We start from the raw sequence: 13,859 nt of genomic DNA, 5'->3' as shown, positions 1-13,859 counted from the left end.
ATTGTTAAACTTGCATCAATCAATCAATCAATCAATCAATCATGGCATTTGTATAGCGCGCTACTCACCCGGGAGGGTCTCAAGGTGCTGGGGGGAGGGGTCCGTCACTGCTGGAGCAGCCAGGTCTTGAGCTGTTTCCTGAAGGAGAGATGGTCCTGGGTCAGCCAAAGGTGGATGGGGAGCATCACTCACCTTAATTGCTTGCTGGTGCCACAGCTGCGAGGCGACTTGTTTACAGTGATTTGTTGACGCTGTGTGTTCACATTGATTTCATTTGCAGCGGTGCTTGAAATGGAAATATAGATGTATAGGTACTCAGTATTCCAGAATCGATGCTTACTGCTTAGAAGTGTCAGTTCTCTCCCATTAAAAGTACTGGACCTCTACTGAGAAGTGCAGGCACTCTCCTTTAAAACCAAAGAAGTGCCGGTAATCATTACCTGACAGCACCTGCCCGTTTAAAGTGCTAGTTTGAAATTCATTCATTAATTTGAAATTTACTTGAATTTTTTTAGGAGAATTCATATGGAAAATGCACTTTCCCAGATCTTTTACCTGCTTTAAAGCGTCGCCATCGTTGAGATTTATTGTGGAATTGGAGAAGCTACACTGGACATGCTCAGCCAGCAGGTATACAAATCCAAGCCATGCTAGTGTCTGCCACAAGATCACAATGATACACTAGGAATGAAGCGAGCCTCTCCCTGGGACAAGGCCTCTCTCTTGTGGCTCATCTTACATCCCAGTATTACCCTGCAGCATCTTTGCAGCCTGGCCTCAAGCCTGGGTCTTTTCCTTAATGCATGAATCCTTTACCACTTCTATAACCATTGATAAGGGAATCAGAGGCGCCTTGAGAAGCATTACGAAGATCTGAGCACTAAACAAAATGGCTGCCACAGCCCTTCACCCAAGGTAACAAAGTGTGGATTTTTGGAGAGGTGCTCGTGCCACCGACGGTCCGTGGGGGGCAGTAGGAAACGCTGCTGCCACACAGAGCACAGAGAGCGACCAAGCGCATACTCTGTCCTGGGAGTGAACATGTGGCCAAAACAACTGACTTCTGAAGGTCAAGGTGTTCCTGACACTAAAGGTTGCCAGGGGCTAAGAGGAAAAGATGCTGCCCGAGGGGGTAGCCCGTACTGTCTGTGAGTTCCTGCCCAACACAAGATAGTTTAGAAGGACAAGCTGTTCCTGAGCAGTAACTGGCAGAGTAGCAGGCGTACAGAACACAGAGTAAAGATAACATTCTGGCATCAGATTGGGCACTGAGTCCTCAGGACATGTCTGCACAGCGTATGCGCTCAGACAGAACACTATCCCTAGGACACTCCAAGATGCAGGATACAGCTGTGTGCTCCTGTGGGGCTCGGCAGGGATGGGAGAATGCTGTAGACAGTGGTATCTCTGTGGAGGTCTCCTAGTGTCCTCCGGGCTCTGGTACTGAGCGTGGACACAGATCTCCTTGCCTTCTTACAGGGAGTGAAAACACCACTGGGTTTGGGCTCCCAACAGTAAGGCCAAGCCTCAATTTAATAAAAAATTACACACATGCCAATACTGCTACCTGATTCCAACTCTTTTACTCTAGAACAACCTTATTGAAAGTCCAACAATATATGCCTTAGACCACCTTTTCAGTCTGAAATGAATCTTTTGTTTAAATATTTTCACATATCAAAATTCAAATGTAAACAATTCTACACATTTTCAAATCTTTACATGTTGCACATCAAAACTTTTTCAATAAAAAATTCTTCAACCATTCAGTCTAACAATTTTAACTTTCCAAACATCTATGGTGTAAAATAGAGTTCTATGGCTTGTATTTAAAAGGTTTTTTTGAAAAAAGTCTAAAAAGGAAGTTTAAAGTTTTTCTTATGGGTGAATGCTGGGGGTGTAGTAAATGAATGTGAATACAGTATGAAGGGAATGTGAAAGTGAAAAGAATGGAAGAATGGTGAATGGTTGAAGAATTTTTTATAAGTTTTGATGTGCGTTCAAGGGATCCGTTACCGGACTAGTGACCAACGAGCCTTGGCTGCTGCCAGTTTTGTGTGGCGAGGTGAAACATGTCAACGCAGTACCTTCCAGTCTTCACTCCGGCCGTCTTCACCGGCGGTGTGCCGGGGATAAGTACCACTAATCCAAAAGGAGGTCCCATGCAATTGGCGAAGGCTGGCAGAGCACAGGGGTTCTTGGAGGCTGCACAGGTGTCAGGTGTTATGCATTGGCAGGGTTTGGTGCCGGTTTCTTCTGTAGCAGGGCTCCTTTCCTGGGTCAGCAGCATGTCTTTTTTAATTTTATAGTTTTATATAGCGTAAAGTCGACACAAAGGAATCAGAGTGCTACGTTACACATGGACACATTAATTTTTTGTAGGCAAAGGGAGATTAAGTGATTTGCCCAGAATCACGGAATGTTGAGCGTCCCAGCCTAGACTCAAACATGGCTCAACAGCTTCACTCTAGCCATTAAGCCACATCCTCTCCCTTCCCTTGTCTTTTTTGGTCCGTGGCATCTGAATTCAAGGTCTTAGGGAGCCACCTAAATACTGAATTTAGGGGCATTTACAGGGGGAGACAGGTAGTAGCCAATGGCCTACTGATATGTAGGGTGTCTACACATTCTAGTGATGACTTCTTTGGGGAAATGTCACTAACCTAGCCCTGATTGGGGGGTTTCTCAACATTGCAAGATGTTAGTATTTCAGGAGATGGGTTCACCTTGGGTACCCCACCTTTCCTCCCCAGTAAGTTGAGCAGGAAAAGGGAAGTGGCATCCCCCACTATCCGGGGGTTCCTGGGTTGGGTTTCAAAGACAGCTTTGCCTTTGAAGCTTCCCGCCTGAGAAGGCCATCCTGTCCTGGTGAGAGTGTGAAACACCCCTGCCCCGAGCCAGTCTTGTTTCTGTCTTCTGAGAGCGCTGTCTCTCACCCCATGAGGTCAGAAACTTGTCTGGTGGCGGCAGGCTGGTGAAAACTTGCCAGAGACCCCACTAGCGTCTGGTTAGGTTTCAGGGGACCCTCCAAAAGGGCCTCCTGTGTGCATGTATTAATAAATCCAACACTGGCATCAGAGAGGATTTATTCAGACAGGAATTTTGGTAGCAAACATCTTAGAAATCAGTGAAGCCATCATGGAGCTGGAAACGTGTGTCGACAAGTATCCAGCCCATGTACTCTTTAAGGTTTCCCTATTCACTTACAAAATCACAGAATGGACTGAACATTGTAGGGGCATAGATGCTCACATTGATATGCCCACACACAGGATCTGGTGCATACTGCCGTAATGTTAATGTTAATGTTAATGTTAATATTAAAGATATTTGTAGAGCGCCCTGTTGCCCAAGGGCGTCCTGGCGCTATAGGGCTAAAGGCCTACTGTAGGGGTGACTTACCTATATCAAATGCAGTGTACGGGAGGCGTGGCACACAGGGCTTTGTGCCATGTCAACTCTTCGGATTTCCCTGCACCAAGACCCGCGGCCTGCAATGCAAGAGTGCATCGTCTCGGTGAGGTGGCCCTGGGGTGGCACAATCAGTGCTGCAGCCCCAGAGGGCCCTCTTTAGTACCCATGCCTTAGGTACTCGGGGTAACACTTACCTGGGACTTACAGGGGTAACTGAAGTTGTGCAAAATTGTGTTATAGTTTTAGAGAAAGAACACTGGTACTGGGAACCTGGTTAGCAGGGCCCCAGGACATCTCAGTCAAAGTTGCATCAAAAGCCAGGCAAAAAGTGGGTGGGGGCACTGCATCAGATGCCCTGTTTCTCACACTGACCGTTCCGACAGAGTTGTAGAGGGTCTTAAAACAGAGGAATATATAATAATATGTCCTGGGCCCCAAAAATGAGCGCCGATGACTCCCACCTATAACCAGCAGCTCAAATTAAGCCCTGCTTTGTTCCTTCTGCAGATAGACAGAGGGTTAGGCTCGGCCATGTCACTGACCCCTCCTGCAGAGGTACAGGTAGGCACTGTGAGCAGAGGGGGAAGTGTAGGACTGGGCTGTTTGCCATGACCACCTTATGTGCAGGGGGGCCATAGAAGTAATTCATCAGAAGCCTCTGTGCCCAGTACCTCCCCCTCCCCAGTATCCGCCAGAGGCACCAGGATCCTGCCCTCTGCCGATGACGCGCTGTCTGCCCTGGCGCCTTGGGAGGGAGGCCAGGTGGCACAGGTTAGGGTGGGGAAGGCAGGTGGGCAGGGCTGAGTAACTCTGCCAGCACTGACGTTTACTTGCATGGGACCTCCCCCGGGTGTGTCTGATCTCCTGCCAGCTCTGCTGTGGTGTATATAAGGTACAGGATGGACTTCAGAGCACAGGCACTTCCTGTCCGAGCACCACTAGAAGGCACCGGCCAACATTCACAGACAGGTGAGTCATTTCTATATACTATATATCAGAGTGTCTCAGGGTGAGCCCAGGGCAGAGGTCTGGGGCCTCAGAGTCAGCCATGATAGTATTCACCTTGAACCCCTGAAACAAATTGCTTCATTAGGGCGTCCCTAACCTTTAACCCCAGACAATAAGTCTATCACTGGGCAGTTTTCACCTTTAACCCCTAAAAACAGCGCTATCACTGGAGGGAGTGGTTTTCACCTTTCACCCTTGATAGTAGAACAGTCATTGGGGCACCCTTCACCTTTAACCCTAGATAATGAGTCCATCACTGCACAGTTTTGACCTTTAACCTAAGAAAATAATTCAATCTCATGTGCAGTTCTCACCTTTAACCCCTGATAAGATATCCATCACGCGTCACGCGTCCTCACCTTTAACCCCCGACAACAGGTCCATCAGGCATGCAGTCTTGACCTTTAACCCTAGACAACAGACAGGTCCATCACTCGTGCAGCCTCACCTTTAACCCCTGACAACAGGTCCATTACACGGGCAGCCCTCGCCTCTAGCCGCTGCGCACCCCAAGACTGTCTCCATAGGACCCCCCATCCTTCATCAGTTGAGGGTGTGAAAACCAATCCTCTCCTTTCTGACATTTAGGGTTCAAGGACCCTGAACTCATCGATGGCAGAATGAAGGGGGCCCTGAGTACCCCATATCGCACAGATACTCAGCGGTCTTGGGGTGAATGGGGTGCGGGCCACAATATGAGGGGCCCCTGAGACTTCCACCTCTCAGGGATGATCATAGCCCTTGTCAGGGTCGGGCTGGGACAGAAAAGTGGCCCGAGCGCCAGAATTGAAGTGGACCCCATTAGTGAATCCGTCAGCTAAAAAAGTGGCTTAACCACAGAACCCATGAGTTTAACTTTACCATATCTAGTGACCATCACAAAATCAATGTTTTAGATGTGTATGTAGAACATGAAGAAGGTAAACTGTCGGTTAGCTTGTAGACACTCTCACTGTACACAGACCCTCACACTGAACCCAGACCCTCACACTGAACCCAGACCCTCACACTGAACCCAGACACTCTCACTGAACCCAGACCCTCACACTGAACCCAGACCCTCACACTGAACCCAGGACCACTCACTGAACCCAGACACTCTCACTGAACCCAGGACCACTCACTGAACCCAGACCCTCACACTGAACCCAGACCCTCTCACTGAACCCAGGCCCTCACACTGAACCCAGACCCTCTCACTGAACCCAGGACCACTCACTGAACCCAGACACTCTCACTGAACCCAGACCCTCTCACTGAACCCAGGACCACTCACTGAACCCAGACCCTCTCACTGAACCCAGGACCACTCACTGAACCCAGACCCTCACACTGAACCCAGACCCTCTCACTGAACCCAGACCCTCTCACTGAACCAGACCCTCTCACTGAACCCAGACCCTCACACTGAACCCAGGACCACTCACTGAACCCAGGACCACTCACTGAACCCAGACACTCTCACTGAACCCAGACCCTCACACTGAACCCAGACCCTCACACTGAACCCAGACCCTCTCACTGAACCCAGACCCTCTCACTGAACCCAGGACCACTCACTGAACCCAGACACTCTCACTGAACCCAGACCCTCTCACTGAACCCAGGACCACTCACTGAACCCAGACCCTCTCACTGAACCCAGGACCACTCACTGAACCCAGACCCTCACACTGAACCCAGACCCTCTCACTGAACCCAGACCCTCTCACTGAACCAGACCCTCTCACTGAACCCAGACCCTCACACTGAACCCAGGACCACTCACTGAACCCAGGACCACTCACTGAACCCAGACACTCTCACTGAACCCAGACCCTCACACTGAACCCAGACCCTCACACTGAACCCAGACCCTCTCACTGAACCCAGACCCTCTCACTGAACCAGACCCTCTCACTGAACCCAGACCCTCACACTGAACCCAGGACCACTCACTGAACCCAGGACCACTCACTGAACCCAGACACTCTCACTGAACCCAGACCCTCACACTGAACCCAGACCCTCTCACTGAACCCAGACCCTCACACTGAACCCAGGACCACTCACTGAACCCAGACCCTCTCACTGAACCCAGACCCTCTCACTGAACCCAGACCCTCTCACTGTACCCAGACCCTCTCACTGAACCCAGACCCTCTCACTGAAACCAGACCCTCTCACTGAACCCAGACCCTCACACTGAACCCAGGCCCACTCACTGAACCCAGGACCACTCACTGAACCCAGACACTCTCACTGAACCCAGACCCTCACACTGAACCCAGACCCTCTCACTGAACCCAGGACCACTCACTGAACCCAGGACCACTCACTGAACCCAGGACCACTCACTGAACCCAGACCCTCACACTGAACCCAGACCCTCTCACTGAACCCAGACCCTCTCACTGAACCCAGGCCCTCACACTGAACCCAGGACCACTCACTGAACCCAGACCCTCTCACTGAACCCAGACCCTCACACTGAACCCAGACCCTCACACTGTACACAGACCCTCACACTGAACCCAGACCCTCACACTGAACCCAGGCCCTCACACTGAACCCAGGACCACTCACTGAACCCAGGCCCTCACACTGAACCCAGACCCTCTCACTGTACACAGACCCTCACACTGAACCCAGACCCTCTCACTGAACCCAGGACCACTCACTGAACCCAGACCCTCTCACTGAACCCAGACCCTCTCACTGAACCCAGACCCTCTCACTGAACCCAGACCCTCACACTGAACCCAGACCCTCACACTGAACCCAGGCCCTCACACTGAACCCAGGACCACTCACTGAACCCAGGACCACTCACTGAACCCAGACCCTCTCACTGAACCCAGACCCTCTCACTGTACACAGACCCTCACACTGAACCCAGACCCTCTCACTGAACCCAGACCCTCTCACTGAACCCAGGCCCTCACACTGAACCCAGGACCACTCACTGAACCCAGACCCTCTCACTGAACCCAGACCCTCACACTGAACCCAGACCCTCACACTGTACACAGACCCTCACACTGAACCCAGACCCTCACACTGAACCCAGGCCCTCACACTGAACCCAGGACCACTCACTGAACCCAGGCCCTCACACTGAACCCAGACCCTCTCACTGTACACAGACCCTCTCACTGTACACAGACCCTCACACTGAACCCAGACCCTCTCACTGTACACAGACCCTCTCACTGAACCCAGGCCCTCACACTGAACCCAGACCCTCTCACTGAACCCAGGACCACTCACTGAACCCAGACACTCTCACTGAACCCAGACCCTCTCACTGAACCCAGGACCACTCACTGAACCCAGACCCTCTCACTGAACCCAGGACCACTCACTGAACCCAGACCCTCACACTGAACCCAGACCCTCTCACTGAACCCAGACCCTCTCACTGAACCAGACCCTCTCACTGAACCCAGACCCTCACACTGAACCCAGGACCACTCACTGAACCCAGGACCACTCACTGAACCCAGACACTCTCACTGAACCCAGACCCTCACACTGAACCCAGACCCTCACACTGAACCCAGACCCTCTCACTGAACCCAGACCCTCTCACTGAACCAGACCCTCTCACTGAACCCAGACCCTCACACTGAACCCAGGACCACTCACTGAACCCAGGACCACTCACTGAACCCAGACACTCTCACTGAACCCAGACCCTCACACTGAACCCAGACCCTCTCACTGAACCCAGACCCTCACACTGAACCCAGGACCACTCACTGAACCCAGACCCTCTCACTGAACCCAGACCCTCTCACTGAACCCAGACCCTCTCACTGTACCCAGACCCTCTCACTGAACCCAGACCCTCTCACTGAAACCAGACCCTCTCACTGAACCCAGACCCTCACACTGAACCCAGGCCCACTCACTGAACCCAGGACCACTCACTGAACCCAGACACTCTCACTGAACCCAGACCCTCACACTGAACCCAGACCCTCTCACTGAACCCAGGACCACTCACTGAACCCAGGACCACTCACTGAACCCAGGACCACTCACTGAACCCAGACCCTCACACTGAACCCAGACCCTCTCACTGAACCCAGACCCTCTCACTGAACCCAGGCCCTCACACTGAACCCAGGACCACTCACTGAACCCAGACCCTCTCACTGAACCCAGACCCTCACACTGAACCCAGACCCTCACACTGTACACAGACCCTCACACTGAACCCAGACCCTCACACTGAACCCAGGCCCTCACACTGAACCCAGGACCACTCACTGAACCCAGGCCCTCACACTGAACCCAGACCCTCTCACTGTACACAGACCCTCACACTGAACCCAGACCCTCTCACTGAACCCAGGACCACTCACTGAACCCAGACCCTCTCACTGAACCCAGACCCTCTCACTGAACCCAGACCCTCTCACTGAACCCAGACCCTCACACTGAACCCAGACCCTCACACTGAACCCAGGCCCTCACACTGAACCCAGGACCACTCACTGAACCCAGGACCACTCACTGAACCCAGACCCTCTCACTGAACCCAGACCCTCTCACTGTACACAGACCCTCACACTGAACCCAGACCCTCTCACTGAACCCAGACCCTCTCACTGAACCCAGGCCCTCACACTGAACCCAGGACCACTCACTGAACCCAGACCCTCTCACTGAACCCAGACCCTCACACTGAACCCAGACCCTCACACTGTACACAGACCCTCACACTGAACCCAGACCCTCACACTGAACCCAGGCCCTCACACTGAACCCAGGACCACTCACTGAACCCAGGCCCTCACACTGAACCCAGACCCTCTCACTGTACACAGACCCTCTCACTGTACACAGACCCTCACACTGAACCCAGACCCTCTCACTGTACACAGACCCTCTCACTGAACCCAGGCCCTCACACTGAACCCAGACCCTCTCACTGTACACAGACCCTCTCACTGTACACAGACCCACTCACTGAACCCAGGACCACTCACTGAACCCAGACCCTCACACTGAACCCAGGCCCTCACACTGAACCCAGACCCTCTCACTGTACACAGACCCTCTCACTGTACACAGACCCTCACACTGAACCCAGGCCCTCACACTGAACCCAGACCCTCTCACTGTACACAGACCCTCTCACTGTACACAGACCCTCTCACTGTACACAGACCCTCACACTGAACCCAGGCCCTCACACTGAACCCAGACCCTCTCACTGAACCCAGGACCACTCACTGAACCCAGACCCTCTCACTGAACCCAGGACCACTCACTGAACCCAGGACCACTCACTGTATGCAGACCCTCTCACTGTACCCAGACCCTCACACTGAACCCAGACCCTCTCACTGAACCCAGACCCTCTCACTGAACCCAGACCCTCACACTGAACCCAGGACCACTCACTGAACCCAGACCCTCACACTGAACCCAGGCCCTCACACTGAACCCAGACCCTCTCACTGAACCCAGGCCCTCACACTGAACCCAGACCCTCTCACTGAACCCAGGCCCTCACACTGAACCCAGACCCTCTCACTGAACCCAGGCCCTCACACTGAACCCAGACCCTCTCACTGTACACAGACCCTCACACTGAACCCAGGACCACTCACTGAACCCAGGACCACTCACTGAACCCAGACCCTCTCATTGAACCCAGACCCTCTCACTGAACCCAGACCCTCTCACTGAACCCAGACCCTCTCACTGTACACAGACCCTCACACTGAACCCAGGACCACTCACTGTACACAGACCCTCTCACTGAACCCAGACCCTCACACTGAACCCAGGACCACTCACTGAACCCAGGCCCTCTCACTGAACCCAGACACTCTCACTGTACCCAGGCCCTGTCACTGAACCCAGGACCACTCACTGAACCCAGACCCTCTCACTGAACCCAGACCCTCACACTGAACCCAGGCCCTCACACTGAACCCAGACCCTCTCACTGAACCCAGACCCTCTCACTGAACCCAGGCCCTCTCACTGAACCCAGGCCCTCACACTGTACCCAGAACCACTCACTGAACCCAGACCCTCTCACTGAACCCAGACCCTCTCACTGAACCCAGGACCACTCACTGAACCCAGACCCTCTCACTGAACCCAGGACCACTCACTGAACCCAGACCCTCTCACTGAACCCAGGACCACTCACTGAACCCAGACCCTCACACTGAACCCAGGACCACTCACTGAGCCCAGGACCACTCACTGAACCCAGGACCACTCACTGTACCCAGGCCCTCTCACTGAACCCAGACCCTCTCACTGAACCCAGGCCCTCACACTGAACCCAGGCCCTCACACTGTACACAGACCCTCTCACTGAACCCAGGCCCTCACACTGAACCCAGGACCACTCACTGAACCCAGACCCTCTCACTGAACCCAGGCCCTCACACTGAACCCAGACCCTCTCACTGAACCCAGGCCCTCACACTGAACCCAGACCCTCTCACTGAACCCAGACCCTCTCACTGAACCCAGACCCTCTCACTGAACCCAGACCTCTCACTGAACCCAGGACCACTCACTGAACCCAGGACCACTCACTGAACCCAGGACCTCTCACTGAACCCAGGACCACTCACTGAACCCAGACCCTCTCACTGAACCCAGACCTCTCACTGTAGCCAGACCCTCTCACTGAACCCAGACCCTCACACTGAACCCAGACCCTCTCACTGAACCCAGACCCTCTCACTGAACCCAGACCCTCTCACTGTACACAGACCCTCACACTGAACCCAGACCCTCTCACTGAACCCAGACCCTCTCACTGTACCCAGGCCCTCACACTGAACCCAGAACCACTCACTGAACCCAGACCCTCTCACTGAACCCAGACCCTCTCACTGAACCCAGACCCTCTCACTGAACCCAGACCCTCTCACTGAACCCAGACCCTCTCACTGTACACAGACCCTCACACTGAACCCAGACCCTCTCACTGAACCCAGACCCTCACACTGAACCCAGGCCTTCACACTGAACCCAGAACCACTCACTGAACCCAGACCCTCTCACTGAACCCAGGACCACTCACTGAACCCAGACCCTCTCACTGAACCCAGGAGCACTCACTGAACCCAGACCCTCTCACTGAACCCAGACCCTCACACTGAACCCAGGCCTTCACACTGAACCCAGAACCACTCACTGAACCCAGACCCTCTCACTGAACCCAGACCCTCTCACTGTACACAGACCCTCTCACTGAACCCAGGACCACTCACTGAACCCAGACCCTCTCACTGTACACAGACCCTCTCACTGTACACAGACCCTCTCACTGAACCCAGGACCACTCACTGAACCCAGACCCTCTCACTGAACCCAGACCCTCACACTGAACCCAGACCCTCTCACTGAACCCAGACCCTCTCACTGTACACAGACCCTCTCACTGTACACAGACCCTCACACTGAACCCAGACCCTCTCACTGAACCCAGACCCTCACACTGAACCCAGGCCCTCACACTGAACCCAGAACCACTCACTGAACCCAGACCCTCTCACTGAACCCAGACCCTCTCACTGAACCCAGACCCTCTCACTTAACCCAGACCCTCTCACTGTACCCAGGCCCTCACACTGAACCCAGAACCACTCACTGAACCCAGACCCTCTCACTGAACCCAGACCCTCTCACTGAACCCAGACCCTCTCACTGTACCCAGACCCTCTCACTGTACCCAGAACCACTCACTGAACCCAGGCCCTCACACTGAACCCAGGCCCTCTCACTGAACCCAGGACCACTCACTGAACCCAGGCCCTCTCACTGAACCCAGGCCCTCACACTGAACCCAGGCCCTCTCACTGAACCCAGGCCCTCTCACTGAACCCAGGCCCTCACACTGAACCCAGGACCACTCACTGAACCCAGGCCCTCACACTGAACCCAGGACCACTCACTGAACCCAGGCCCTCACACTGAACCCAGGATCACTCACTGAACCCAGGCCCTCACACTGAACCCAGGACCACTCACTGAACCCAGGCCCTCACACTGAACCCAGACCCTCTCACTGAACCCAGACCCTCTCACTGAACCCAGACCCTCTCACTGAACCCAGGACCACTCACTGAACCCAGGCCCTCACACTGAACCCAGGCCCTCTCACTGAACCCAGACCCTCTCACTGAACCCAGACCCTCTCACTGAACCCAGACCCTCTCACTGAACCCAGGACCACTCACTGAACCCAGGCCCTCTCACTGAACCCAGGACCACTCACTGAACCCAGGACCACTCACTGTACCCAGAACCTCTCACTGTACACAGACCCTCTCACTGTACCCAGAACCTCTCACTGTACCCAGAACCTCTCACTGAACCCAGACCCTCACACTGAACCCAGGACCACTCACTGTACCCAGACCCTCTCACTGAACCCAGGACCACTCACTGAACCCAGGCCCTCTCACTGAACCCAGGCCCTCACACTGAACCCAGGCCCTCACACTGAACCCAGACCCTCTCACTGAACCCAGACCCTCTCACTGAACCCAGACCCTCTCACTGAACCCAGACCCTCTCACTGAACCCAGGACCACTCACTGAACCCAGGCCCTCTCACTGAACCCAGGACCACTCACTGAACCCAGGACCACTCACTGTACCCAGAACCTCTCACTGTACACAGACCCTCTCACTGTACCCAGAACCTCTCACTGTACCCAGAACCTCTCACTGAACCCAGAACCTCTCACTGAACCCAGGACCACTCACTGTACACAGACCCTCTCACTGTACACAGACCCTCACACTGAACCCAGGACCACTCACTTTACCCAGAACCTCTCACTGTACCCAGACACTCTCACTGTGCCCGAGCGCTCTCCCAATATTCGTAGACAGTGGTTAATTTGTCAAATAAAATTTGCTGGTGAAAACTGCCTCCTGACTAGAGCCCCAACACTTACCATTCTGAAGAGGACTTGGCCTAATGGCTAGAGCTGCCGATTTCTGAGCTGGGGAACGGGGTTTGAGTCTCGGGGGACGCCTTCTGTTTTTAGGGGACGCCTTCTGTTTTTATCTACCTGCTGTTGCTGCTATCCACAAGGACCAAGGACTTCGGACTTCGGACCCACGCCTCGCGGTACCCGCTCCGCGGGTCCCGCTTCGTTCTGTGTCATTAACCCTTTGGCTGCAGTTGTTCCTGTGGGGTGTGCTCTTGGCTGCAGGGCTGTGAGCGTGAAACCGGGACTCACTTTCCCAGGAGTCCCGGTGTTCCAGTGGCCGAGTCACCTGGCCCCGCTCTCCCTGACCGCCCCGCCCCACCTCCACTCTCACGGTCTTACGTCCTTAGCTCATAAGTACTAGAGTTCCACGCTGCGCGGGAGCGCGCGGGAGCGCCCGGGGCTAAGCCCGGGCAAAGGGCGGGCCCTCTGTGGCCCGAGGAGGCCCGAGGAGCCTGGCCTGGGCCACAA

At 54.1% G+C, this 13,859-nt stretch overlaps 1 long non-coding RNA gene across 1 annotated transcript in view; it reads left to right on the top strand.

Annotated features, from left to right (window-relative positions):
• Positions 1-4,343: 4,343 nt before the first annotated feature.
• LOC144819173 (uncharacterized) overlaps positions 4,344-13,859 on the top strand; it is a 152,636-nt gene continuing 143,120 nt past the window's right edge. The window contains exon 1 of the long non-coding RNA XR_013607222.1: positions 4,344-4,383. This is a non-coding gene — a long non-coding RNA (uncharacterized LOC144819173). The remainder of the gene's footprint in view (positions 4,384-13,859) is intronic.

Source organism: Lissotriton helveticus, chromosome 2_1 (genome assembly GCF_964261635.1).
Source record: "Lissotriton helveticus chromosome 2_1, aLisHel1.1, whole genome shotgun sequence".
Lineage (NCBI taxonomy): Eukaryota > Metazoa > Chordata > Amphibia > Caudata > Salamandridae > Lissotriton > Lissotriton helveticus.
The sequence above is the reverse complement of the archived record's forward strand: the minus strand, read 5'-3'. Positions and strand labels throughout refer to the sequence as shown.